General features: G+C 35.3%; 1 protein-coding gene and 1 long non-coding RNA gene across 11 annotated transcripts in view; both read right to left on the bottom strand.

Moving 5' to 3' along the window:
- The window catches only part of ADGRV1 (adhesion G protein-coupled receptor V1), a 583931-nt gene that overhangs the window by 149328 nt on the left and 409333 nt on the right, over positions 1–25270 (bottom strand). The window lies entirely within an intron of this gene.
- LOC129059464 (uncharacterized) lies at positions 227–10325 on the bottom strand. The gene is made up of 2 exons (XR_008525371.1): positions 1859–10325; positions 227–697 (listed from the first exon to the last, which is right to left on the bottom strand). It is a non-coding gene; the product is annotated as an uncharacterized LOC129059464 (long non-coding RNA).

Below are 25270 nucleotides of genomic sequence, written 5' to 3'. Positions count from 1 at the left end.
TCCTTTAGCAATTCAAAGTTCCAACAATAAGTTAACTGACTTTAAATAACTGCTTTTAGGATCCAAAGCATTGATTTGTGTCTGTTTCTGATATGGAGAGATTTGCTTTAAATTCCTACTGAAATTTGAAAACATATAAAAAGGGCTTAAGAGAAAAAGTAAACTCTCATTTACATATTAGCAAACTGGGAATGAATAAGCTTGAAAGTATTTAAACTTAAACATATTTCAAATGAAATGACATTCAACGAAAATACTTCTTTTATTTGAATTGTGTACAGGTAGCACAAGAACTAACTTGTACTCAAAGTCAGTACCCCTTAAATAATATTTCAAAGATTTAGATGTCAAAGCAGTGGTATTCAGTAGGCTTACTATCCTTTAAAATGTCTTCTGCTGGTTCATTCCTCTTCCAGTGTCTTCCTAGTGTCTCAATTTCTATCAAGCTCGCATGCCTTCCAACTGAGATGCCTGCACATTCTTCAGCCTTAAAGCCGTTTTGATGGATGTGAACAATGGCAGTGGGTCTTTCACACATGCTTAGTTCTGTCTCACAGTCTGCAAATGCTGGAATGGATTCCAGGCAATGGCGTGATTGAAAGAACACAGACAGTCCAGAGTCAAAGACCTGACTCTGTCATTTCCAAGTTACGTAACCTGGTGCAAGTCATTAAGGTCCCTAAGTTCTGCTCTTGACCTGCAAATTTAAGATAATAAGACCTCATCTGTTATGAGATTCAAGTGAGATAATGTACATGAAAGTACTTTCTAAAATGAAAACTCATACATAAATGGAAGCTATCTGGCAAATTCTTTTTTCTGTGATCAGCTGATTAAATAATACGGGCCAGTGAGTGTGTCAGCACTAAGAAAGTTACATAGTTTAGAGGGTTGAGAAATGGAACTGGACACATGTTAGATTCCTAGCCCTACTCTTTAGGATCAAGGCCAACTTACAAAAGCATATACCAGTGGTAGCCTAACAAGAACAATTGCTGGGACTTACTCAGAAATAACGTAAACCAGTTAACTTTATATGGATAGGAGCATCATTTGCCATCCACAGGGAAGAAATCATAGCCAATATGCCATAACTATAAGCCTTAAAAATTAAAGTTAGAAACACTATATTTCTTCTAAAACTTTCTTAAACATGACATACTTTGATCACTAAGGCTTAGACAGGCCCAATTATTGGGTGAAAATTTTAACATTCTAGCTGCTCAAATAATTATACAGGGAGAAAGCATGAGACCTGGGGGTGGAAGAGAGACAGAGAGTAGGAAATAGTTAAACAAATGAATGAAAAATGTTCTGCACCAGAATAATTAGATTTCGCTCTACATATCTTTAAATAATCATAGTGAATCTGAAGAGCTAACGATGTGGAGAAATAGAAAATAATCATTTTTTAAGGGTCATGTGCTCAGATAGTATTTTCACTAACAACGAATTTGTTTGAATGACATCTATCACCAAAATCCCAGGAATTTAAGGATCAAAAAATAATTACAAAACAGTTTCCAAATCATCAGACTTTTATGAAAAAAGAGGGATCAAGTGGCATCATATCCAATTTTTTTCCCACAGAAGAGAAATAACCAAGTAAATTAATGGTACAGCAATGTTCAAAGCTATTACATCTGTTGCTGTTAGCCAAGGGCAAGAAGAGCTGTCTTAATGTTGGTCTCACTTTGCACTAAAGTATAACAGATTTATCAAATAGTGTAAGTCTTAAGGTAAGAAAAAGTGGTTAAAGGTGTTCTGGCTAAAATGATCGCCCATACCAGATTAAAGTAGACAACAGTCACAAAGGTGAATGCACAAAAAGCCCATTGCTACTTTCCTTACTACTTACTAATTATGGTGTACCTGTGTAACAGACATAGATGCTAGTTGCCAGTATGACATTTATTCTCTGTTCTTCTGGTAACAGCACTTTAGAATTTTCTTTGAAATCCATGTGATTTCATCATAATTGACCTCATTCTTCCCTGCTGTTGCTCTAGCCATGGGCATATGACCTGGATAATCAATGTTATCTGCTCTCCTATCCACAATGATAAGTTCAGGGGTGGATATTGAATCCATGCAGCCAACAGGACTCCTATTTAGAACTTCTGTTGGAACTGTTGAAAAGAGAAACTATCTTTCTTCTGGACTGGTAGGCTGAAAGGATGAGAACCTGAAGCCACCAGCCATTATGTTGCCACCCTGAGGGAGGCCTCTTACAGTCATGAAATGACCGATTTCTACAACACCGGCTCAACACCTAGATGGTGAAAGTCAGAATGCTGTGACATCTTGAACCTCTGAATTCAGCAATGATTGAAGCCAGTCATTCACCGACAACTTACTTAAGCTCTAAGGCTTAAGCCATGGCAGTTTACATTGGATTTCTGTCATTTGTATTAGCATGAATCCTAAGTTTGCTTCATCAAATATAGGGACATTTATTTATTGCATCAGTATAACTCTGCTTTAGAAGATAGCTTCATAAAGGAATCCAAATGTGACTATTTAACAAAAGGATTTAAGATTAATTTCTTAATTTATTTGTATGAATGTCCAGTTGCATTTTCCCCTTTAGCTGACTTAGGGCAAACATGGTATGCAAGACTTACAAGTTTCTTCTTTTTAGAAATGCAAAAGTTGCCTTTCACACCTAAGAACCCAAAGCAAACACTACTTGAGGTCAAGATATTGTGTAACATAAATCTCAGCTTTTCTTTCAACACCTCTCTTGAAGAGGCTCTGCCAAAACCTCTCTCCCACTATGCTGCTATGTAAATCTCCCATATCCAGTTTACCAAAGGCATCTCCCATGGAATCTCTGGCCAGGTCCCGGGACAGCAGAAGGAACTGTTTGAGAAATTCATCTGGAGCTGACCTGTCTGGAGCTTCAGTTAACTCCACATATTTAAGGGCAGGGAGAATTGCAGTCTAGGAAGACCATCTGGGATTGCCTGTAGGACATTCATCTTTCAGAACAGACAAGGTCAGAAGAGAAAAGATGCTCAGAGACTTTCAGAAAAGGTATTTCTTTCCCTTTCAGAACCAGGTTCTTTATTAGGTCTCTGTATATCGTTTTCTTTTTCTAAGTGAATATAGAAGATCCAGCATGTACTTGTTAAAAACATAGTAGGGTAGATTATGAATACTCTCAATATAATATATTTGTTTTACATTCTTTCAGAATATCATATATACTTTATACTGCTGAATATATAAAATTATAGTTTTCTGTTAACAATTTAGTTATGTTGACTGATTGGAAGTGATTCTTTTTCTTCTAGGTCCATAGCTTTCAAACCTCAATCTGCATTAGAATCCTCTGAGGACTTGTTCAAAGTGCTGACACCCAGGGCCCACACTAGACCTGAGAAATAAGAATCTCTGTAGAAGGAGACTAGAAATCGGAATTTTCTAGTGATACAAGTCACCTGGAAACCACACACTGGAAAACATTGTCCTGGGGGTAAATTCACATCCAAGGGCATACATACATTTGTACCTTATAAATCTACTTAACAACAATTCATGTCACTGGTGACATGTCTACATATTGATGCTTTTATCATAAAATCCTATTTACCAAGAGACACAGCACAGAGTTCCAAAGAGCATGTAATAATTGCTCTGACTGGTTGTTTTGTCTGCAATCACCCCCTGTATTCATGCCACAGGAGGATAAAGTGTTCCTGACTCACTGCTGAAGTGGCAGCACAATATAAACAACTTCAGCTCTCCTTCAGATAGGAAAGCAAAAGACATTTCATAGACCCCCATGGATCCACTGGTACATTTTAAATGGAAAATTTATCATTTTTTTTTGGTGCTTATTTTATACTTTCATTTTGAACATGGAATTGCAAAGAAGTACTTGCTGTATTATCTTTCACATTAGAATACATTCTGCCAATTGTGGTCCAAATGTAGTTCATGTGGTTTGGCAGCTGGTCAATCAGTATTGCAAGAGAGAACAGCACCTCTTAATGAAAAATATGTCAAAATTGAAAGTTTAGCAATAGTAGATTGAACAAGGCTCTTCATGAGTCACATATATCCATTTTGAAAGCCATGCTTGTAGTAAGTCATGTTTGAAATATGTATCAATTCTTGTGGACTGCTTGGTACTACTGAGTGCAATGGAACAATGGTTTCATAAACAGTTCTCCCATTGGAACTCTTCAGTTTATATCCTGAATATCCCTAGGTCTTCCAATCAGATTACAGTCTAGATCAATGTTAAAGTTCTCTTCTCTGTTTCTCTGTTCCCTCATTTGCTTCCCTTTTCATCCTTGTACTTTCTCTTTTTACTAACACCAAGGATTAATATCAGGGACTACTTTTATTACTGTATCTCTAGTGTCTACTAGAGCAATTGGCACATAGAAGGTGCTTAATAAATATTTATTGAATTAATGAACAACAAAAAAATGAACTAAATGACTTTCTTTTCTTTGGTCACATTATCTTTTATTCCATTTTAACTTAGTCTATATCCTCAAGCTGGAGCAGGTGAGCGTAATCTCTGATTTTCACCATTTGCCACAGGATACCGAAAATTCATCAATCTGACCTTTGGTAGGCTCACAGGATTGCATGTCTGTTTCTTCCACTAATGATGCAGAGGACAGTGAATGGTTTTCATGAAATATTGGTCAGCATTTCCCCTCCCTCCAAAGTCCAGAGGTTTTCTTTGTAATCAATAATCAGCTTAAGGAAATTAAGACAGAAAAAGAGACCAAGTAAATGACCTGAGTACAAGTAATTTTTCTCTGCATTTGTTCACATGTGTGTGAAGCTTGCAGGGACTGAGAACTAGGATGGGGGCTAGAGTGTGTAAGAACAAGGACCCTCCAGGGTCTGGTAATTTCTAAAGAACTTCCTACCACACAATACCTGAAACCAGATAATGAATAAATCCTTAAAAAACACAAGATATTGTTTGTCATTGTTAAGGCATGGCATGGTCCAAATCAGCCAATTAAAGGCTGATTAATAATTTAAAAAATATAAAAATCTTCAACTAAAATTTCATATCCAGCCAAATTAAGCTTCCTACATAAAGGAGAAATAAGATCTTTTTCAAATAAGCAAATGTTGAGGGAGTTCATTCCCATCAGACCTGCCTTACAAGAGATCTTGAAAGGAGCACTAAATAGAGAAAGGAAAGACTGTCACCAGCTAATACAAAACACACTTAAATACACAGATCAGTGACACTATAAAGCAACTTCACAAACAAGCCAGCATAATAACCAGCTAACACCACAATGACAGGACCAAATCCAAACATATCAATACTAACCTTGAATGTAAACAAGCTAAATGCCCCATTTAAAAGGCACAGAGTGGCAAGCCAGATAAAAAAGCAAGCCCCAATTGTACACTGTCTTCAAGAGACCCATCTCACACATAATGACACCCATTGGCTCAAAATAGAGGGATGGAGGAAAATCTACCAAGCAAATGGAAAACAGAAAAAAGCAGAAGTTGCGATTCTAATTTCAGACAAAACAGACTTTAAACCAACAAAGACTAAAAAACACAAATAAGGGCATTAAATATTGGTAAAGGGTTTAATTCACCTAAAGGACCTAACTATCCTAAATATATATGCATCCAACACAGGAGCACCTAGGTTCATAAGACAAGTTCTTAGAAACCTACAAAGAGACATAGACTCCCGCACAACAATAGTGGGAGACTTCAACATTCCACTGACAGTATTAGATAGACCACTGAGGCAGAAAATTAACAAAGATATTCAGGACCTGAACTGAAAGTTGGACCAAACAGATTTGCTAGACCTCTACAGAACTCTCCACCCAAAAACAACAAAATATACATTCTTCTCATCGCCACATGGCACATACTTTAAAATCTACCACATAATTGGACATAAAACAATCCTCAGCAAATGCAAAAGAACCACAATCATACCAAACACACTCTCAAACCACAGTGCAGTAAAAACAGAAGTCAAGACTAAGACAATTGCTCAAAACCATGCAATTACATGGAAATTAAACAATATGCTCCTAAACGATTTTTGGGTAAAAAATGAAATTAACAGAGAAATCAAGAAGTTCTTTGAAACTAATGAGAACAAAGATACAAAATGCCAGAAACTCTGAGACACAAGTGAGGTAGTGTTAAGAGGGAAATTCATAGCACTAAATGCCCACATCAAAAAGTTAGATAGATCTCAAATTAATAGTCAAACATCACGACTCAAATATGAGAGAAGCAAGAACAAATGAACCCCAAAGCTAGCAGAAGACAAGAAATAACCAAAATCCCAGCTGAACTGAAAGATATGAAGACACAAAAAACCATTCGAAAGATGGAGTTGGTTTTTTGAAAAAATTAATAAGATATATAGGCCGCTAGTTAGATTAATAAAGAAGAAAAAAGATCCAAATAAACACAATTAGAAATGACAAAGGGGATGTTACCACTGGCCCTCACAGAAATAAAAATTACTATCAGAAACTACTACAAACACACCTTTGCATACAAACTGGAAAACCCAGAAGAGATGGATAAATTCCTGGACACATATACTTTCCCAAGACTGAATCAGGAAGAAATAAATTCCCTGAACAGACCAATAACAAGCTCCAAAATTGAGTCAGTAATAAATAGCCTACCAACCAAAAAAAAAAAAAAAAAAAAGCCCAGGACCTGATGGATTTACAGCCAAATTCTACCAGTTGTACAAAGAAGAGCTAGTACCATTTCTATTGAAACTATTCAAAAAAAATTGAGGAGGAAGGACTCCTCTCCAACTCATTCTATGAGGCCAGCATCATCCTGATATCAAAACCTGGCAGAGAAACAACAAAAGAAAAACTTCAGCACAGTATCCTTGATAAACATCGATGCAAAAATCCTCAACAAAATACTTACAAACCATATCCAACAGCACATCAAAAAGCCAATCCACCATGATCAAGTAGGCTTCAGCCTCGGGAGTTCTTTCACCTCCCTGGTTAGCTGTATGTCTACGGGTGTGTGTGTGTGTGTGTGTGTGTGTGTGTGTATGTGTGGCAATTGTGAATGGGATTGCCTATGAGGCTACAGTAAGCAAAACAGCATGGTACTGGTATAAAAACAGACACATAGACCAATGGAACAAAATAGAGAGCCCAGAAATAAGGCCACATACCTAGGATCATCTGATCTTTAACTAAGCTGACCAAAACATACCACTGGGAAAAGACTCCCTATTCAATAAATGGTGCTGGGATAAATGTCTAGCCATATGTAGAAGATTGAAGCTGGACTGCTTCCTTACACCATACACAAAAATCAATTCAAGATGAATTAAAAACTTAATGTAAAACCCAAAACTATAAAATCCCTGGAAAACCACCTAGGCAATACCACCCTAGACATAGAAATGAGCAAAGATTACATGACAAAGACAACAACAGCAATCTCGACAAAAGCAAAAATTGACAAATGGGATCTAATTAAACTTAAGAGCTTCTGCACAGCAAAAGAAACTATCAACAGAGAAAACAGACAACCTATAGAATGGGAGAAAAAAATTCAAATTATGCATCTGACAAAGGTCTAATACTCAGTATCTATGAGGAACTTAAATTTACAAGAGGAAAACAACCCCACTAAAAAGTGGGCAAAGGACATGAACATACACTTTTCAAAAAAAGACATACATGCGGCCAACAGGCATATGAAAAAAGCTCAGTATCACTGATCATTAGAGAAATGCAAATCAAAACCACAATGAGATACCATCTTACACCAGTCAGAATGGGTATTATTAAAGAAGCAAAAAATAACAGATGCTGTCAGGGTTGCCAAGAAAAGGGGACAATTATACACTGTTGGTGCTAATGTAAATTAGTCCAACCATTGTGGAAAGCAGTATGGTGATTCCTCAAAGAGCTAAAAGCAGATCTATCATTCAACTGGGTATGATATCCATAGGAATAGAAATCATTCTATCATAAAGACACATGCATGTGAATGTTCATTGCAGCACTGTTCACAATGGCAAAGACATGGAATCAACCTAAATGCCATCAATGACAGATTGGATAAAGAAAATGTGATACATATACACCATGGAATACTATACAGCCATAAAAAAGAACAAGATCATGTGTTTTTTTTGTGGGAACAAGGATGGAGCTGGAAGCTATCATCCTTAGCAAACTAATGCAAGAAGAGAAAACCAAATACTGCATATTCTCACTTATAAATTGGAGCTAAATGATGAGAACTCACGAACACAAAGAAGGGAACAACAGACATTGGTGTCTACTTGAAGGTGGAGGTGGGAGGAGGGAGAGGAACAGAAAAAAATAACTATCAAGTAATAGGCTTAATACCTGAAATAATATGTAAAACAACCCCTCATGACACAAATTTACTTGTGTAACAAAGCTTCACATGTACCCCTGAACCTAAAATAAAAGTTTAAAAAGGAATTAAAAACATATACATAATTATGTATTTTAAACACTTATGAATATACATTACCATGGACCCTGTCTCAAGAGGGAGAAAACTGCTTTTTGTTTTCCACTTTTCCCTCAGCATTGAGCACATTAGTTGACACATAGGAAATAAAGAACGTAATGGGAGGAGAGCTACGTAAATGATGATACAAGAAAATATGTGGTAAGTGTCATAAGATGGTTCAAATAAACAGAAAGGTATTCATAGGGGAAAGAACCCAGCTATAATGGAAATAAAGCAAGGCTTCTAGAAGGTCATGGAACCCTAAATAATTTAAAGGTCTAAAGAATATGATTTTAATAGATGATAAAGGAGAACTGAAGGCAACTTATTAATATAAATGGTATAAGAAAATGGGCGGAGAAAGGAAAGCGAAAGTTGTTCAATGGGGAATAATAACAAGTATTCCAACCAGACTGGAACAAATGGAATGTCTAACAGTTATAGACCAAGCTGAAAGGTATCCAGGGACCTTGAACACTGGTTTAAGGGAAATCAAATTTTGTTTAGAAGTAAGTAGGAAACCAGCTACCAGGTGAATGGCAATAGAGGAAGGAAGAACAACTTAGCCCCAGTGTAAAGAAAAACTGAACACGGTTAGCAAGCTATTGAAGTTGTTTGTATTTCAGGTCCTGGATTTAAGCAGTAATAGTGGGAATGAAAAGGAAAGGTTAAATGTGAGATACACTACAATGGTTAATCAAAAAGAAAGGGTAATTTCATTAGCCATGAAGAGAGGTGTGGGGAATGAAGTGCTCAGATACCTGGGGGAATTTTCAGTATTGAAGGAGACTGTAGCTCATTTCCCAGGGAGAAAAGTGTTTTGGTGTAAATGGATAAATTGGTTAATTGCTACTACTATCCATGAAATGCAATTCCAAGCTAATAAAGTAGCTTTATTAACTACGAAACCATTTCTGTTAGCATTGCTTTTTTTTCCCCCCTGGCCTTATCAAATCTAAATGGGAAAAGCCTTTGTGAATGGAAAATACAGGCAATGTCGTAAACATATAACTTGATAATGATGATACTAGTTAGAGGAGGAACACAGAAATTTAAATTCACCATTTTCTAGTTTTATAGATTAGAGATGTCGGATATGTACACAATGTATTAATATGTTAATGCATATAGAGTGTCTACAAAAGTATTCTGAACATCATAATGTTCTAAGTAGATGAGGTAAAATGTGGAGTGAAATCCCCTAGCATCTAGGCAGTAGTGCTTGTTTGCCACTTATTAGGGTGATGATAACTAAATAAGGAAACTGATAACTCTGGAAGAAAGAGAAACAGACACAGAACTGTGAAGAGAAGACAAATTCAAAACATCAGAAAAGAACTAGAAATGACATGTTCTTAACTATAAAAGTATTCAAATCCAATTTTTCTTCCTCAGAAAATAAAATAACTGGTAATACAATTTAGTGAAGACTCTACCATAAACATTAACAAAAAGTTGGATAGTTGCCAAGTTTTTCATCTACTAACTTTAAGGAGCTACTTTTTTTTGTCCTCATCATTTTTATTATGAAAGTAGTAAAGCAAGGTTGTGATGAAGACAATCATACAAATCTAAAGCAGAAAGTAAAATACTCCTGATACCCCTTCCCCATCCCATTTCCTAGAGAAAACTACTGCTAGTAGATTGACGTATATTGTTCCATATTTTTTCATGCATATTAACAATTGTAACATAAATTGAATTCAATATCTTTCTCTAAGAAATCATTCACTCATCAAATAGTGAGTTTAAGTGCACTATGCTGAAAATCCAAAGTCAAATGATATTGAAATTCTATTTTCAGGGAACTTATAGTCTAGTGGGAAAGAAAGGTAACTCAATTATTACAATACAGCACACAGCACTAAGAAAATATTACTTTGTCTAATAATTACTAAATAAATTTCAAAAATTTCAGAACATTTTCAGAGATTAAGATCAATACAGTTTAAATGAATGAAAAGTGATTCTTAGGACGCAAATTTGATTAACTTATAGAAAATTTACAGAAGGTTTCCACTGTAAGTAGCACATGATTTAGCATTTCAGATAAATCAGACAAAATTTCTCTGTATTATGGGGTGACTGTCATTTAAAGTACTCATTTCCTGGTGGATTTAATATATGAAAATATCTTTGGCTTAAAACCTTTTTTGGTCCACTAAAAATTCATCTAAATAAATGAGAACTTGATATCTCTATTTCAAATATTTTAGGACTCAGAGAAAAGCTAAGCTTCTCTTACAATTCATAAATATGCCTGCACAGGCCAAACGAAAGTCAATGAAGAGTCCCTCCAAGATCATCTGATTTCTGAGAACAAGACTGGTGTTTTAATATAGCCTTTGTGTATAGTTGAGCATTTCCTTTTCTTTTAGAAGATGGATAGATGTGTGCTCATATTTAGGTGGTTCTTTTGATCCACCCCAGGAACTGCGTATGAAACTACTGCTTCTCAGAAATGGTGAATTAGCTCATTATTTATTTCTAAGGAAGCCTGTGTGTCATGTTGTAGTTAGCTTTTATGCATCCCCATTCATTTTGTTCCCCTATTAACATAGACTTCCTAACCCAGACAGTTTTTAGTAATTCATGTTTAAAGACTATTATGTTTGTAATCTACCATAGGCCAATTCTTTTTTTTTTTTTTTTTTTTTTTTTTTTTTTTTGTTTTAAAAGATTAATCGTTTCTTTTATTATTAACTTTTAAATTTTTTTTTTTTAATTTCTTTTTTTTTTTTTTTTTTTTTTTTTACCTTTTTTTTTTTCTTTTATTATTATTATTATTATCATTATTATACTTTAGGTTTTATGGTACATGTACGCAATGTGCAGGTAAGTTACATATGTATACATGTGCCATGCTGGTGCACTGCACCCACCAACTTGTCATCTAGCATTAGGTATATCTCCCAATGCTATCCCTCCCCCCTTCCCCCACCCCACAACAGTCCCCGAAGTGTGATGTTCCCCTTCCTGTGTCCATGTGTTCTCATTGTTCAATTCCCACCTATGAGTGAGAATATGCGGTGTTTGGTTTTTTGTTCTTGTGATAGTTTACTGAGAATGATGATTTCCAGTTTCATCCATGTCCCTACAAAGGACGTGAACTCATCATTTTTTATGGCTGCATAGTATTCCATGGTGTATATGTGCCACATTTTCTTAATCCAGTCTATCATTGTTGGACATTTGGGTTGGTTCCAAGTCTTTGCTATTGTGAATAATGCGGCAATAAACATACGTGTGCATGTGTCTTTATAGCAGCATGATTTATAGTCCTTTGGGTATATACCCAGTAATGGGATGGCTGGGTCGAATGGAATTTCTAGTTCTAGATCCCTGAGGAATCGCCACACTGACTTCCACAAGGGTTGAACTAGTTTACAGTCCCACCAACAGTGTAAAAGTGTTCCTATTTCTCCACATCCTCTCCAGCACCTGTTGTTTCCTGACTTTTTAATGATTGCCATTCTAACTGGTGTGAGATGGTATCTCATTGTGGTTTTGATTTGCATTTCTCTGATGGCCAGTGATGGTGAGCATTTTTTCATGTGTTTTTTGGCTGCATAAATGTCTTCTTTTGAGAAGTGTCTGTTCATGTCCTTTGCCCACTTTTTGATGGGGTTGTTTGTTTTTTTCTTGTAAATTTGTTGGAGTTCATTGTAGATTCTGGATATTAGCCCTTTGTCAGATGAGTAGGTTGCGAAAATGTTCTCCCATTTTGTAGGTTGCCTGTTCACTCTGATGGTAGTTTCCTTTGCTGTGCAGAAGCTCTTTAGTTTAATTAGATCCCATTTGTCAATTTTGGCTTTTGTTGCCATTGCTTTTGGTGTTTTAGACATGAAGTCCTTGCCCATGCATAGGCCAATTCTTACAAATGAAATGCTAAGACGATAAGAGTAATTACCAGGGTAACCCTGATCAAGTCAACATTTTTTTTTTTTTGCTCTGTATGCCTTAATGGAACTCAAAAATTAAAGCAACTTGTGATGTTTTAAGAAACACATGAAATTTGTACTTATAATTTATATAACTATCCTGAATTTATTGAAACATATTTAATTGTATGTCCTTAATTTTCTGATGCTTTTAGTCTCTCTTTCTCCTTGACTCTAAATACCTGAAGGGCTGTGATAGAATGTTTTGAAATCCAGTCAATTTAGTGTGGTGGATTAGTACTATTTTATAAACACACATTATATAACTTTGGTTCATGACACGACTAATTAATTTCTCTTTAGCTACTGCAAAATAGAAAAAACTTACATGGAATTCTTTTATTAAAATCATATTCAAAAGTTATAGCTTTTAGTAAAGAAAATTTCCAATTATTTTTCATTATCTGGTTCTAAATGTCTGTTATAGACAGATATGTACTATATGACAGAGCAAAGATTACAGGTACGAACATTTAGAATAAAAAATAAAATTTCCTGAATGGTATTGCCTAGGTTTTCTTCTAGGGTTTTTAAGGTTTTAGGTCTAACATTTAAGTCTTTAATCCATCTTGAATTGATTTGAAATATCTCAGAAATATCTAATTTAATCTCATGGGACGGATAACAGTAAGTCATTCTGTTATTCTTGGAACACACTAGAGCTGTATTATTTGCCTTGTCTTGTTTCAGTTGTCTCCAACAGGACTAGTAAGCGCAATCTGAGACTTGTGGCAGAATTGCAATAATGAGTTTATAAGAGTTTTTATCCAAGGAAATCCCGACAATTATTGATGCCACATCTATTCTCTTCATTATCTGCCTTGATGAAAGATCATTTTGCCCAGATTCTGTGAGTGGAAAGTTATAGTTGCTCCCTTTGACCTCATATCTATACAAAGGAAATTGTCAAGCTTGAAAGAACTCGGGGAATGATCAACAGTTTTTGTGTTACTCTGTGATTTACTTCTCTGAACAACACATTTTGAGAATTTTTATGAATTGAAGAGATAGCAAGCTGCATATAAATGCAACAGATTATCTGAGGATAACATCAGTATCAATTTAAGGATCAGAATTAGTGTTCTTCCTCCACTACAAATATGAATTTTTTCTAGAATCCTCTGAAAATGTCTGTTGTGATTTGTCAATATTCACTTTCAAGGAGCCATGTAAAATACTGTGCTGGGGCTGGTTTGTACTAGCTCTATGAGAACCGATGGTTAAATTTTCAAGAATTTGGTGAACCGGTTATTAAACACAGCCATTATGTAAAATTATACAGGCCAGACATGGTGGCTAACACTTGTAATCCCAGCACTTTCAGTGACCGAGACGGAAGGATATCTTGAGGTCAGGAGTTTGTGACCCGCCTCAACAATATGGTTAGACCCCCCCCTCTACTAAAAACACAAAAATTAGCTGGGCGTGGTGGTACATGCCTGTAATCTCAGCCACTTGGGAGGCTGAGGCGCAAGAATCACTTGAACCTGGGAGGCGGAGGTTGCAGTGAGTTGACATCATGCCACTGCACTCCAGCCTGGGTGACAGAGCGAGACTCTGTCTCGAATAAATAAAAAAAAATAATAAAATTATATAGACTCACAATTAAGTTAACTAGATTAAAAGCAAAGGTAATAAATACTCAAAACTCATGACTTCTTAATTATTTTGCTATATTTTATTATTATTCATGCATCTACTATATCTGTCTGGTAGAAATGCCCCAGAATAGTGTGCCATATGCATCTCTTTCCAATTCTGTGGTCAGTGATTCTCCATTGGTATTTTGGAAGCTACCATGTTGGGAGCATTTAAAACACAGAAATTAACTGATGCTCCAAGTCAGTTGTCTCCTGACCACAGAAGTCAGCTGTTAAACATTTACCAGCACAGCACTGTCAGGATAGTTTCCTGGATTACAAAAAAGAATGAGACATCACCTTTATAAATATTATGACCTAATATTTATTCATGAGAGATAAATATTTGACTGTAAGATATCTTCTAAATGATAAAATAGGGGTTAAAGGCATTGGAAAAGAAGAAAGAGACACAATTAATTTTGCTTGAGGTGTCCTGAGAACGTGTCATAGAATAACATAGAATAATAACCTTTGAACTAGACCTTGAAAGTTGAGTAAAAAATCATTTGGCAGAGATGGGAAATGCTCTTCTAAGAAAAAGCAAAGGGCAAAATAGGAAATAATACTATTAGTAGTATAATTGAATATGTACACAGCAGTGTTTCTCAGATTTTTCCACTTAGAAAAGTGGCAAAGAATAAATGGGTAATTCTGGTGATCTGAAGTTGCAGCTTTAAAAGGCCCACTGCTAAGATGGAGTTTCTTTGATTTCTTCTGTTTCATCCTAAAAATGCATTGGAGTTTTCCGTTATCTTTCTTATGTATTTTCACTTGTGATATGGCTCTGTTCTCTTTTCCATCTCAACCTCTCTGCAAGGTAGGGGGAAGTCTTTCAGTACATCAAAATACTAATACTTAAAGCTGTGAGAGAAAAATCAATATTATCAAGAAAAACATTTGTATTTCTTATATATGCTCTGTTCTGAGGATATAAGGATTCACCAGTAACCTTTCAGAATGGAGACAGAAATGGGCATCTTTGTCCGTGACCACAAGAGGCAGTAGCAGGATGGAGTAGGACCCAGGGGAGAGAAAAGGAAGTAGGTAGGGAGATCAAAGGAGGAAAAGAATGGAATGAGTCTAAGCACTGAAGGCTACACTATGAGTATATGTTAAAAAACATTTTGTATTAATTATCAGCAGCCGGTAAAATGTGGTCTTTCTTGTAATGAACCAGAGGTAGATGTACCATGAAGCTAATGAAACTTAAGTGTCAGGGCCACTCACTTGCATGGCCCCTTCCAGGGCCAGGAGTGGCCCCAGCAATATGTTCAACTGGTCAAGAGTTTTTGTTAAGTTTGTAAAACTAAGATATTTTAATTACAATTAGTTAAGGCCACTGTCTTTTCAATCCCAACTTTCCTTCTGGCATAACCGCTCTTGCATTGGGTATATTGGAATGACTGGTAATTTGGGATGTGGTTAAGCGGAAGTTCAGATGGGATTTAATTTTGCTGGGGTGTGTGGGAAATATTCATGTGGCTTGCAGGCACCTCCACTTATCATGAAGTCATTATTGGCCATCACCCACTGTACCACCTCCTGTGGCATCATTGACAAGGACATGCAGGGTCAGAGGTTATACAACGATATGAAAATGTCCAACTGGGTCCAGATACAGAAGAACACACAGGAAAAACAAAGTTTAAAATGTAGATAGCCAGAAGCTGATCTATGAAAAATGCTTCCAATTATCATACCCCTATTTCTCTTTTTATCAGAAAGATATCTAGTATATTAAATTATAAATGCTTAATATACTTATTTTTAATTTTAAAAATCACATAAAGTAGAATTTATGAGAATTCTTTGTTGTGAAAAATCTGTAGCAATACTACAAACAGTGAGAACATCTATTAGTACAGGAACAGATTTCAATTGACCGTGTTAGAGGAAGTACTTATCTATCATTCAGGTTTCTCCATAGAACATCTTACTAATTGATACCATGCAAAGAGGTGATCAAAAAGTACACAAAAATTTTGTGAAAAAAATTAGAGAGGTATGTCTGACAACTAATAATAAAGTTATGTTATTTCTGGATTTTGTATGTTTGTGGTGTTTGTCAAAATTTTAAGTATACAATATGTTGTGACTTTTTTCTCTTTACAAACAAATATTTATTTTTGTATCTAATTTTGGATTTGCAATTTTGTACATGTTTCTTATGGCTGGCTCTCCAAATCACAGACATGTCAGTCTCCTTGGAACCTGCATCTGCCCCTGTAAGGCTCTGTACCTGTATTCCCCTTCAGACGTCACAGGGTATAACTTGTGTAGTATAAAAATGACATTTTAACTTATTTACCAGCTGAGCTACTTTAAAAAATCCTAGATATTTAAATAAAATTAAACTTCCAGGAACATGGGCGATGTCTATCCTGTGGCTCTGTGACTCTGGCCACTCTACAAGTATTCTAGTTTGAAAAATATAGACTCTGGGCTTAGCAGGCATGAGGGGCTATGAAAGGCTGGGAAAATACAGGTTGGGGCCAATGAATTAAGGACATTGCATACTGTGTAGAAGAGTTTGGATTTTTTTTCCCCAGGGATTTAAAAATTCCTGAAGGGTTTTAAGCAGATCTGTGTTTTGGAATGAACTTTAGTGATGGTAGAGGGAAAGGATTGGAATGGGGGTAAATGATATAACTGGTTTTGAGGCTACTGCAATAGACTTTGCTCAAGATCATGAGGACTTGAATTAGGCCTGTGAAATAAGAATGGACAGGAGAGAACAGGTTTTAAGTGTTATCGAAAGGATCAATAACCCTGTGACTAACAGGATACAGAAATGGGTGAGAGAGTGCTGCCAAAGATGACTCCAAATGATCTAGCTTGAGCACCTAGAGGAAAAAGACTGTGGATAATAAAGTAGGAGAGTGTAGCATAAGCAGATTTTTCACAACATAAATAGCAATAGACCAGCCTGGGCAACACAGTGAAACCCTGTCTCTACTAAAATACAAAGAAGAAATTAGCCGGGCATGGTGGCGTGTGCCTGTAGTCCCAGCTACTCGGGAGGCTGAGGCAGAAGAATTGCTTGAACCCAGGAGGTGAGGTTGCAGTGAGCCAAGATTGCGCCACTGCACTTCAAAAACAAAATATATATATATAGCAATAGCAAACAAATTGGACTTGTTGCCTTAAAAAGTTATGATACGATTTTAAGACACAATTTTAAAATTCTGTTCTATTTCTTTACATAAGTATCTTACATTGTCTTTTTCTGTGAAGAGAAGGTAATTTTGGTTTACAAGCCATATCTTAGGTGATATTTTAGCAACAAGAAACTTAAATCAGCCAACCAAATAGTTTTTTGAGTATTTACTCTGAAATCAGCATAAAGAAGCTATAAAGTTTAAGATGAATTCTGAGAAAATATACCAAATATCTACTTAAATTTAGTGTAGGGTTGAATGTGGTGTATTTAACAACAATTTAAAAAATATGTCTGTACTTTAAGTTTATAAAAGAGAACCAAATTATAAAACATTGAGGGAAAAACTTCAGAGTTCATTCAGTTAACTTCCCTTCAATGCCTGCCTCTCCCAGTCAATTCTCCAGGCCTCCTTTTTGGCTATGTCAGTTATTCATTTGAAGAAAGCCATGCTGTCTCCCCTAGGACTTCTCACGCTTGAGTCCTCCCCCTCGCTTCTATCTGTGACCCTCTACATGATGGCATATGACATCCTCCTAACCATCATGGCCATTCTCCTCCTGAAGCCCCAGTGTTTTCCAGCATTTCTCTTTAGCTTTAGAATTCACAACAAACGATTAAATCAATACTTAGATACATTTATTAAAGCAATCACAAAACAACTCAACTATATCCAGTCTATATTTCACCATTTCATCCTTAAGAAAGTCACGAGAGTCAAAGTCAAAGATTACAATGTCTATAGCATTCTCCTATGTTGGTATACCCCTTGCAAAGGAAATTGGTCTAATAGTATACATAATCTTCTAGTTTATCACCACTTTCTTTTCCTAAGTGTTCCCCAAAAATCAGATGAGTAAGATATTTTAGGAAATTTTTTTTAGGACCAGGAGGATTCAGAATCTAGTTTATAAAACTGATAAATTAGATTTTGAGGATTCATAAGATAGTTGAGATTTATAAATTAGATTTATAAAAATATTTGCTTATTTTTCATTTGTTTTCCATTACCAAACCGTCCTGCATGCTACATTCCTCAAAGTCAGTTCATCAGGTTCTCTCATATTTGAATATTATCATTCATGCAGGAAGAAAATATAATGTTACTTAGAACACCTAGATGCTTTTTCATCAGTTCACTTACCTGATAGTTGAAGTCTTTTACAGGTAGCCTTCCCCCGTCCCCAAATATTCTATTTGACAGAGAAGATTAAAGCAAAATAGGACTTAAGCATCTTTCCTTTTTCTAATACTGTAACATCTCTTTATAGTCGACATTTTCTCCACTGTTGAGTGCATGTTTAATCTGAACGTAAATTTTAAATGGCCTCTCTTTTCCCACAGTTACCATTTCATCATTTTTTAGCAAGCCTCACTTCATTTTAGATTTAAGCTTCCCTTTTTCTTACATTGGCTATTCTTTTCCCATTAATGATACTTTCCTACTTTCTTTCATTATACATGTCCTTCTTACATCTGAGTCCACTGGGAAGAATACATGTACCCATACTGATTTTGATGACTGTAAATATTTTTCTTTAAAATTATTCCCAACCATTCCATTTGAACTTAACTTTTGAAACTTTTATTCCTCTGGCACTCTTTCCTTTCAGCACCTCTGTTCACGAAATATCCAGTTTTTGTCTGAGTGTTTAAAAATGGATCTTCCTAAATTTTAGTGCATACACACATTTAATTACGTTCAGGATTTCCCTCCCCGTTTATCAAGGGCTCCACAAGGCGAGAACTGTTTTCTCCTGGGATCTTGTCATTTCTATTTCTAGAACTGAACAGAATTATGTCAAGTAGTTTGCCTCACTGCTTCCTCTACCTTCAGAGAAACTGTCAGACAGTCACATGAAATATCACCAGTGACTGCGTTTTAAGCAGAATAGGATTTCTAGTGTATGTTTGAGAGCAGCTATGGATCTGTGGATAAGTCAGATACACGTGGTTTAATTCTAGCTGTGCAACCTATAATTATTCTGCCCCTGTACCTCATTATACCTTAATTTCCCAAGAAGAAACAAGTTACCTGATGGTTTACCTGGTAGTCACTCAATTAAAAGGCGCGGGATTTCTATCCACTAAAAAGCTGGGCAGCTCAAATAATTTCTTTTTGAGACTGAGTACCACCTTTTCTTCTGCTAGCAGTCCATCCCTTCAACCAGTCCTAATTACCTTTATATATTGTTTAGAGGCTGCAGCTCACCAATTCCACAGGAGTAGCTGAAGTAAAGGGGACTATGTTAGAGTGTGGTACCCTGGGAGGTAAGGAAAGATCTATTACACAGGTACAGAGACAAGAAAAACCCCAGGAGTAGAGTCTACTGGGGGCCTGACATTTTCCATATAGTTCATTGGTTTTTAAAGTATCAGATAACTAGGCTATGTAGGTAACAGTAGGTAAATACCACATCCATCTTATAGATCTGTAGTAAATGAATACTTAACTAATCACTGTTAATTGAGCTATTATAATGTACATACATTTAAAATTAGGCTCTATATTTGAAAATGGAGCCTTTCTTCTTATTTCTAAGAAGAAAGTGAACAGAACCAAAGTCATAACTTCATGTATTGGACAACATGAGGCCCCATGGGGATCTCATTCTAGAATGAGCAAATAAATTTAACAAAAAATATCAACATGGGTACATGAGAAGAAAAAGTGAAAGCCCTCAAATTCAGAAAAAAAAAGATAATAGTTTTGAAAATAAGGGGCCAGAAAAAATTTAGAAAATGGCTTGGAAGTCTAAATAGGATCCAAGAAGACAAACCCAAAGGAAAAGAAGCAAAATAAGGCCCAAATAAAGGTTGTCTGAGGGATTTAACAAAAGAGGAAAAGAAATGGGGGAAAATGAAATAACACCTGACATTTGCATTGGAAGCAGTAATAAGCAAAATGACACTGCAGAATCCAAAATCACTTTCATAGCAGACAAGCTGGAGAAGCTGTGACAGATACATGGGATAAAGTCAAAGAGCTGAAAACTATTTTTAAAAAACACGATTATTATGAACATGAAAGACAAAGTACTCACAAAACTTTGACGTCTCTGATTCCAGAACAATGGAAAAATAGCAAATAGACTGTGTAAGACTGAAAAATTTCATTGAGCAGAACACACCACATCTGTGGACTTAGGAGCCCACCCAAGACCAGACAAGTTTAAGAAAAAATAGCTACAATTATATATACTCAGCTCAAAGTTTTACATTATAGAAATAAAAATATAAAGATCTATAAGCATTCATGAAGGTGAAGAAAAAATTTACCTAAATGGAAAAATAGTATCAGGCTAATCTCTTTAACACAAAATGCTAGAAAAAAATAATATCATATTTTCTGAGTTCTGATGTGAATAACATCAAGCAAAAATAATGTTACAATATTTAGTGTCGTGGGAAATAAACACAGCTTGCAATTGAATTAGCAACAACTGAGAGAAAAAGACACAAAGAGAAAAGAATTAGAGAAAATATAATGCAAATGTGTGAGATAGAAAGAAGGCCAAATAAGTTAATTGATATTCAGGAAAAAAAGAACCCACCAAAATGAAATGGAATAAAATGGTATTGAAAGATGTAATTGAAGAAAAATGTTCTGAAACATACAATAAAAAACATACAAAAAGTTGGATAGATTTTACTGCAATTTAAAAACATAAATCACAAAGTGTGGCAGATATTTTCATCGAATTCTACAAAGTAATATCTTTAATAGGAACAAAGTTCTCACAAATCAATAACAAAACAAGAAAATGGGCAAAACATACAAACAGTTTATAAGTACAAAATGGCCAATGAATAAATAAGAGTATGCCTAAACTCCCTGGTCTCATTAAAAAAACAGCAACAAAAACAATAACATATTATGACATGTGATGGTTAATTTCATGTGTCAACTTGAAATATGACATAATACTTTCACTGCAGACTTCTTAAAAAAAGAAAAATGGCCAGGTGCAGTGTCTCATGCCTATAATCTCAGCACTTTGAGAGGTCACGGTGGGAGGATTCCTCCAGGTCAGTAGTACAAGACTAGCCTGGGTAACATAGTGAGACCTGGCCTCTACAAAAGATAAAAATATTAGCCAGGTATGGTGGTACATGCCTGTAGTCCCAGCTACTAGGGAAGCTGAGGCAGAGGATCACTTGAGTCCAGGAAGTTAAGGCTGTAGTGAGCCATTACTGCACCACTGCACTCCAGCCTGGGCAACATAAGACCCTGTCTCAAAAACAAAAGAAAAATGGAAACACAAAGGAGAACCTAACTTGACAGATATTTGGTCAAACATTATTCTGGGTGTTTTTTGTAAGAATGGTTTTAGATGAGATTAACATTAAAATTGGTGGACTGAGTGAAGCAGATTGCTCTCCCTACTGTGGGTGGGCCTTATCCAATTAGTTGAAGGCCTGAGGAAAAAAGGCTGATCTTTCCCCGAATAACAGAGAATTCTTCCTGCCCAATAGCCTTCAAACTGGGACATCGTTTTTTTTTTCCTGCCCTTGTACTCAAATTGAAACAGCAGCCCTCCTGGTTTTCCAGCTTGCCAACTTACCCTACAGATCTTGAGCTGGCCTCCATGACAGTGTGAGCCATTCCTTATAATAAATGTCTATAAACACACACACACACACACACACACACACACACACACACACACACAGATCCTGTAAGCTCTGTTTCTCTGGAGAGTCACCAAAAGTAATGGCAAAAACCACAATTACTTTTGCATCAACCTAATATACAATATTTACTATCAAAATCATACTGCTAATAAAACAATTAAGACTAGCTCTTGCGTTGGGAGACTGGTACTTTCAAAAAATGTTAAGATTGTAAATTTTCAACCTTTCTGGAAGACAGTTTGGTAATTCCAATATTTCTAAAAATCTTATATCCTTAATCTAGTAATTTCATTTCAAAGGATCTGTGAAGTAGAAATACAACATAGCACATTCACTGCAGATTTTTAAATATTAAAAATGGGGATGGACAGAATTTTAACATTCAATGCTGAGGAAAGGTAAACATGTTTGATAAATCTATCATGAGATAGACATTGTGAATCCATTAAAAAATGTTGAGGTATACTCAATGGCATGGGAAATTCTAATAATATAACATTGAGTGAAATAAGCAGGAGATAAAATTGAGAGATCTGAATTTTCTATTATAAAACAAAAATGTATAAATCTAGACATAAACAGAAACACATCAAGTGTTTATATCTGAATGATGAGGATACCTCTGATTTTTATTTTTATTGTATTTTTTTGCTTTCCATAATTTCTAAAACAAATATTGATTAATTTTATAAGAAAAATATAACATTATTTTAAGAAAAAGAAAAAGTAGGCAGATCCTTGCTTCTAAGAAGCTACAAAGTAAATAATACAAACCTCAAATCAATTGTCAGAAAATCCTTTTGAGCCAGGAATGGTTTTTCTTAAATTGTATGAAGCATCCTGTTTGACAAGATGCTTACATTTGCAGGTATTCCCTTTTTCATTAGAGACATCTACAACAGAACTTCCTCTATAAAGAACTGTTTTCTTTCCTGAATAATACACACTTGACCATCTGTGGTTGCATGAGCTTTTTCAGTTTTCCAACTGGAAATCTTTGAAATATTGAAAAAAACTTTGTATTATAGAGCTTCTGACAATAAAAGGTGCCCAATTTTCCATTTTATCACTAAAATTTGTAAAGAGAATAAAAAAGATGAAATGTGATCTCATGAATATCTCTATCATTACAACTCTGCCACTCGCAATTTTACAATTACGTATTTCCTAATGCTCTATTCTGCTTGATATTTCGAATGCCTAAATTCTTAGCACTTTGCATTAAAAAGTAATCATTAATCTTCCTGATTCTGCTTCTAGTTAATAAATTAGGATGAATATAGACTGAGGTTCTTATGGCAACATATGTTTTCACCGTTTTAACCCTGAGTTAAAGTTAAACATAACTTTAAATGTTCTCAACATGTTAACTGTACTATTATTGTAGATGGAAAATTGAATTAGCACACAAAATATTTAAAATAATTATCTGAAACAATTTGATATCACACAAAAACTCATCTCATATTAATATGTAAATTTCCTTAAAAATAGATAGGAGAAAGATGTGTTAATAGAGAAATAAAAATTCAGGAGAGACAAAAGCTAATAGCTATAATATAGCCCACCTCACTTCCAAAAGAAAAGAAGGAAACAAGAAAAGAGCAAGAACAAAGTACACTCTCCAAATCATTGAAAAACATGAGCAAGCAATCAGAAAAATTAATGTAGGGAGATGAACAAGTAATTCAAAAAAGAAACAAATGCTGTATAAATCTATGCAAAGATATTCAAACTCACAGGGTTGTATAAGAATAAATGAGAGTATGCACTTAGTATAGTGTCTGGTACATGATAAATGAAGCTATTAAAACATAACTAATAATTAAAGAAATATAAGTTTAAGGTACTATATATGTGTATATTTAGGTGTGTGCAAATCACACTGGCAAACATTAAAAACTTATAATGCCCAGAGTTGGCAAGAATGTGGGGAAACAGGCACTGCCATTATTTGTTGCTTTAGTGTAAACAGGTGCATCTTTTTAAGAAAACACTTTGACAATATCTTTTAAAGTAAAAAATTATACATATTTATTGAGTCATTCCACTGCTTGAAATTTTCCCTATAAAAATATTAACATAAGTGTACAAAGATACCTATATATGGATATTCATCACAACAATGGTATAAAGAAGAACTAGAAATAGTTCAGAAGTCTGTCAAAAAGGTTGATTAAATCAACACGATAGAACATTATAAATTATAATGTAATGGGTATTACATACTGACACAGAAAATGAGTATTACATACCGATACAGGGTATTACATACTGATAAAAAGCAAACTTTTTATTTACTTTTCAGTAAATAAAAAGTAAATTGCAAAGTGCACATGATATCCCACTTTTGTTGTGATTGTCTGTAAAAAAAAATAATGCTTACTTTTTAAGTCACCCAGTCTATGGTATTCTAGTACAGCAGCACTCACCAACCAAGACAGTCTCATAGAAGACTGTAAGCTTTAGAGACATTTTTCTTTCTCATTTATGATGAAAATAAAACAAGCTCCTAACTTAGGTTGGTAGAAGCTTCTGAGTTTCAGAAATATTAAAGAATTTAGTGCTTGCAATCCTTATGTCAAACATGAGTGCAGAAGAAAAGGATGGAAATGATGTAAATAATACTTTCAAAATCTGGAGATAGCAAAATGGTAAGCAACTCTTCAGGACTTACAGGGTCAACAATGTTTAACTGGGCCTGTCTGATTGCTTACATATAATTACTACTTCATATGAGACACACATTCGTAGACTTATACATATGGCTTTCACTTATTCTCCCCTCCTCTGTGACAGGTACTGTACATGCATTTTCCCTATACGCATCATCTCGCTTAATCCACATCACAATCCTAGGACACAGGTTTTATGTGCCCATTGCACAGATGGAAAACTTCAAGCTCACAGAGGATAAGTAATTTGCTCAGTGTCACACAACTAGAGCATGCCTGAGTCGGTATTTGACTCCTCGTCTATCTACCTCCAAAGCCCCTGCTCTTTCCACTGTACTCCAATCAAGGATAATTTTAGAGGCATATATTAAGATATATTTAGTACAATGAGTTTGTGAAAATGTAATTTTAGGTCTTTATATTTCAGTAACTGGTTATTCTAGATATGAAGTTGTGTTAGTCTATTCTCACACTGCTATAAAGAACAAACTGAGACTAGGTAATTTATGAAGAAAAGAGGTTTAATTGACTTATAGTGCAGGCTGTATAGGAAACATGGCTGGAGAGGCCTCAGGAAACTGAAAATCATGGCCGAAGGTGAAGAGGAAGGAGGCATGTCTTAAATGGCAGGAACAGGAAAAAGAGAGAGCAAAGGGGAAGGAGCTACATACTTTCAAACAACCAGATCTCATGAGAACTCTATCACAAGACAGCACT

The sequence above is a fragment of the Pongo abelii genome, chromosome 4 (assembly GCF_028885655.2).
Source record: "Pongo abelii isolate AG06213 chromosome 4, NHGRI_mPonAbe1-v2.0_pri, whole genome shotgun sequence".
In the NCBI taxonomy this organism is placed as follows: Eukaryota; Metazoa; Chordata; class Mammalia; order Primates; family Hominidae; genus Pongo; species Pongo abelii.
This window is presented reverse-complemented; position numbering and strand designations above follow the sequence as displayed.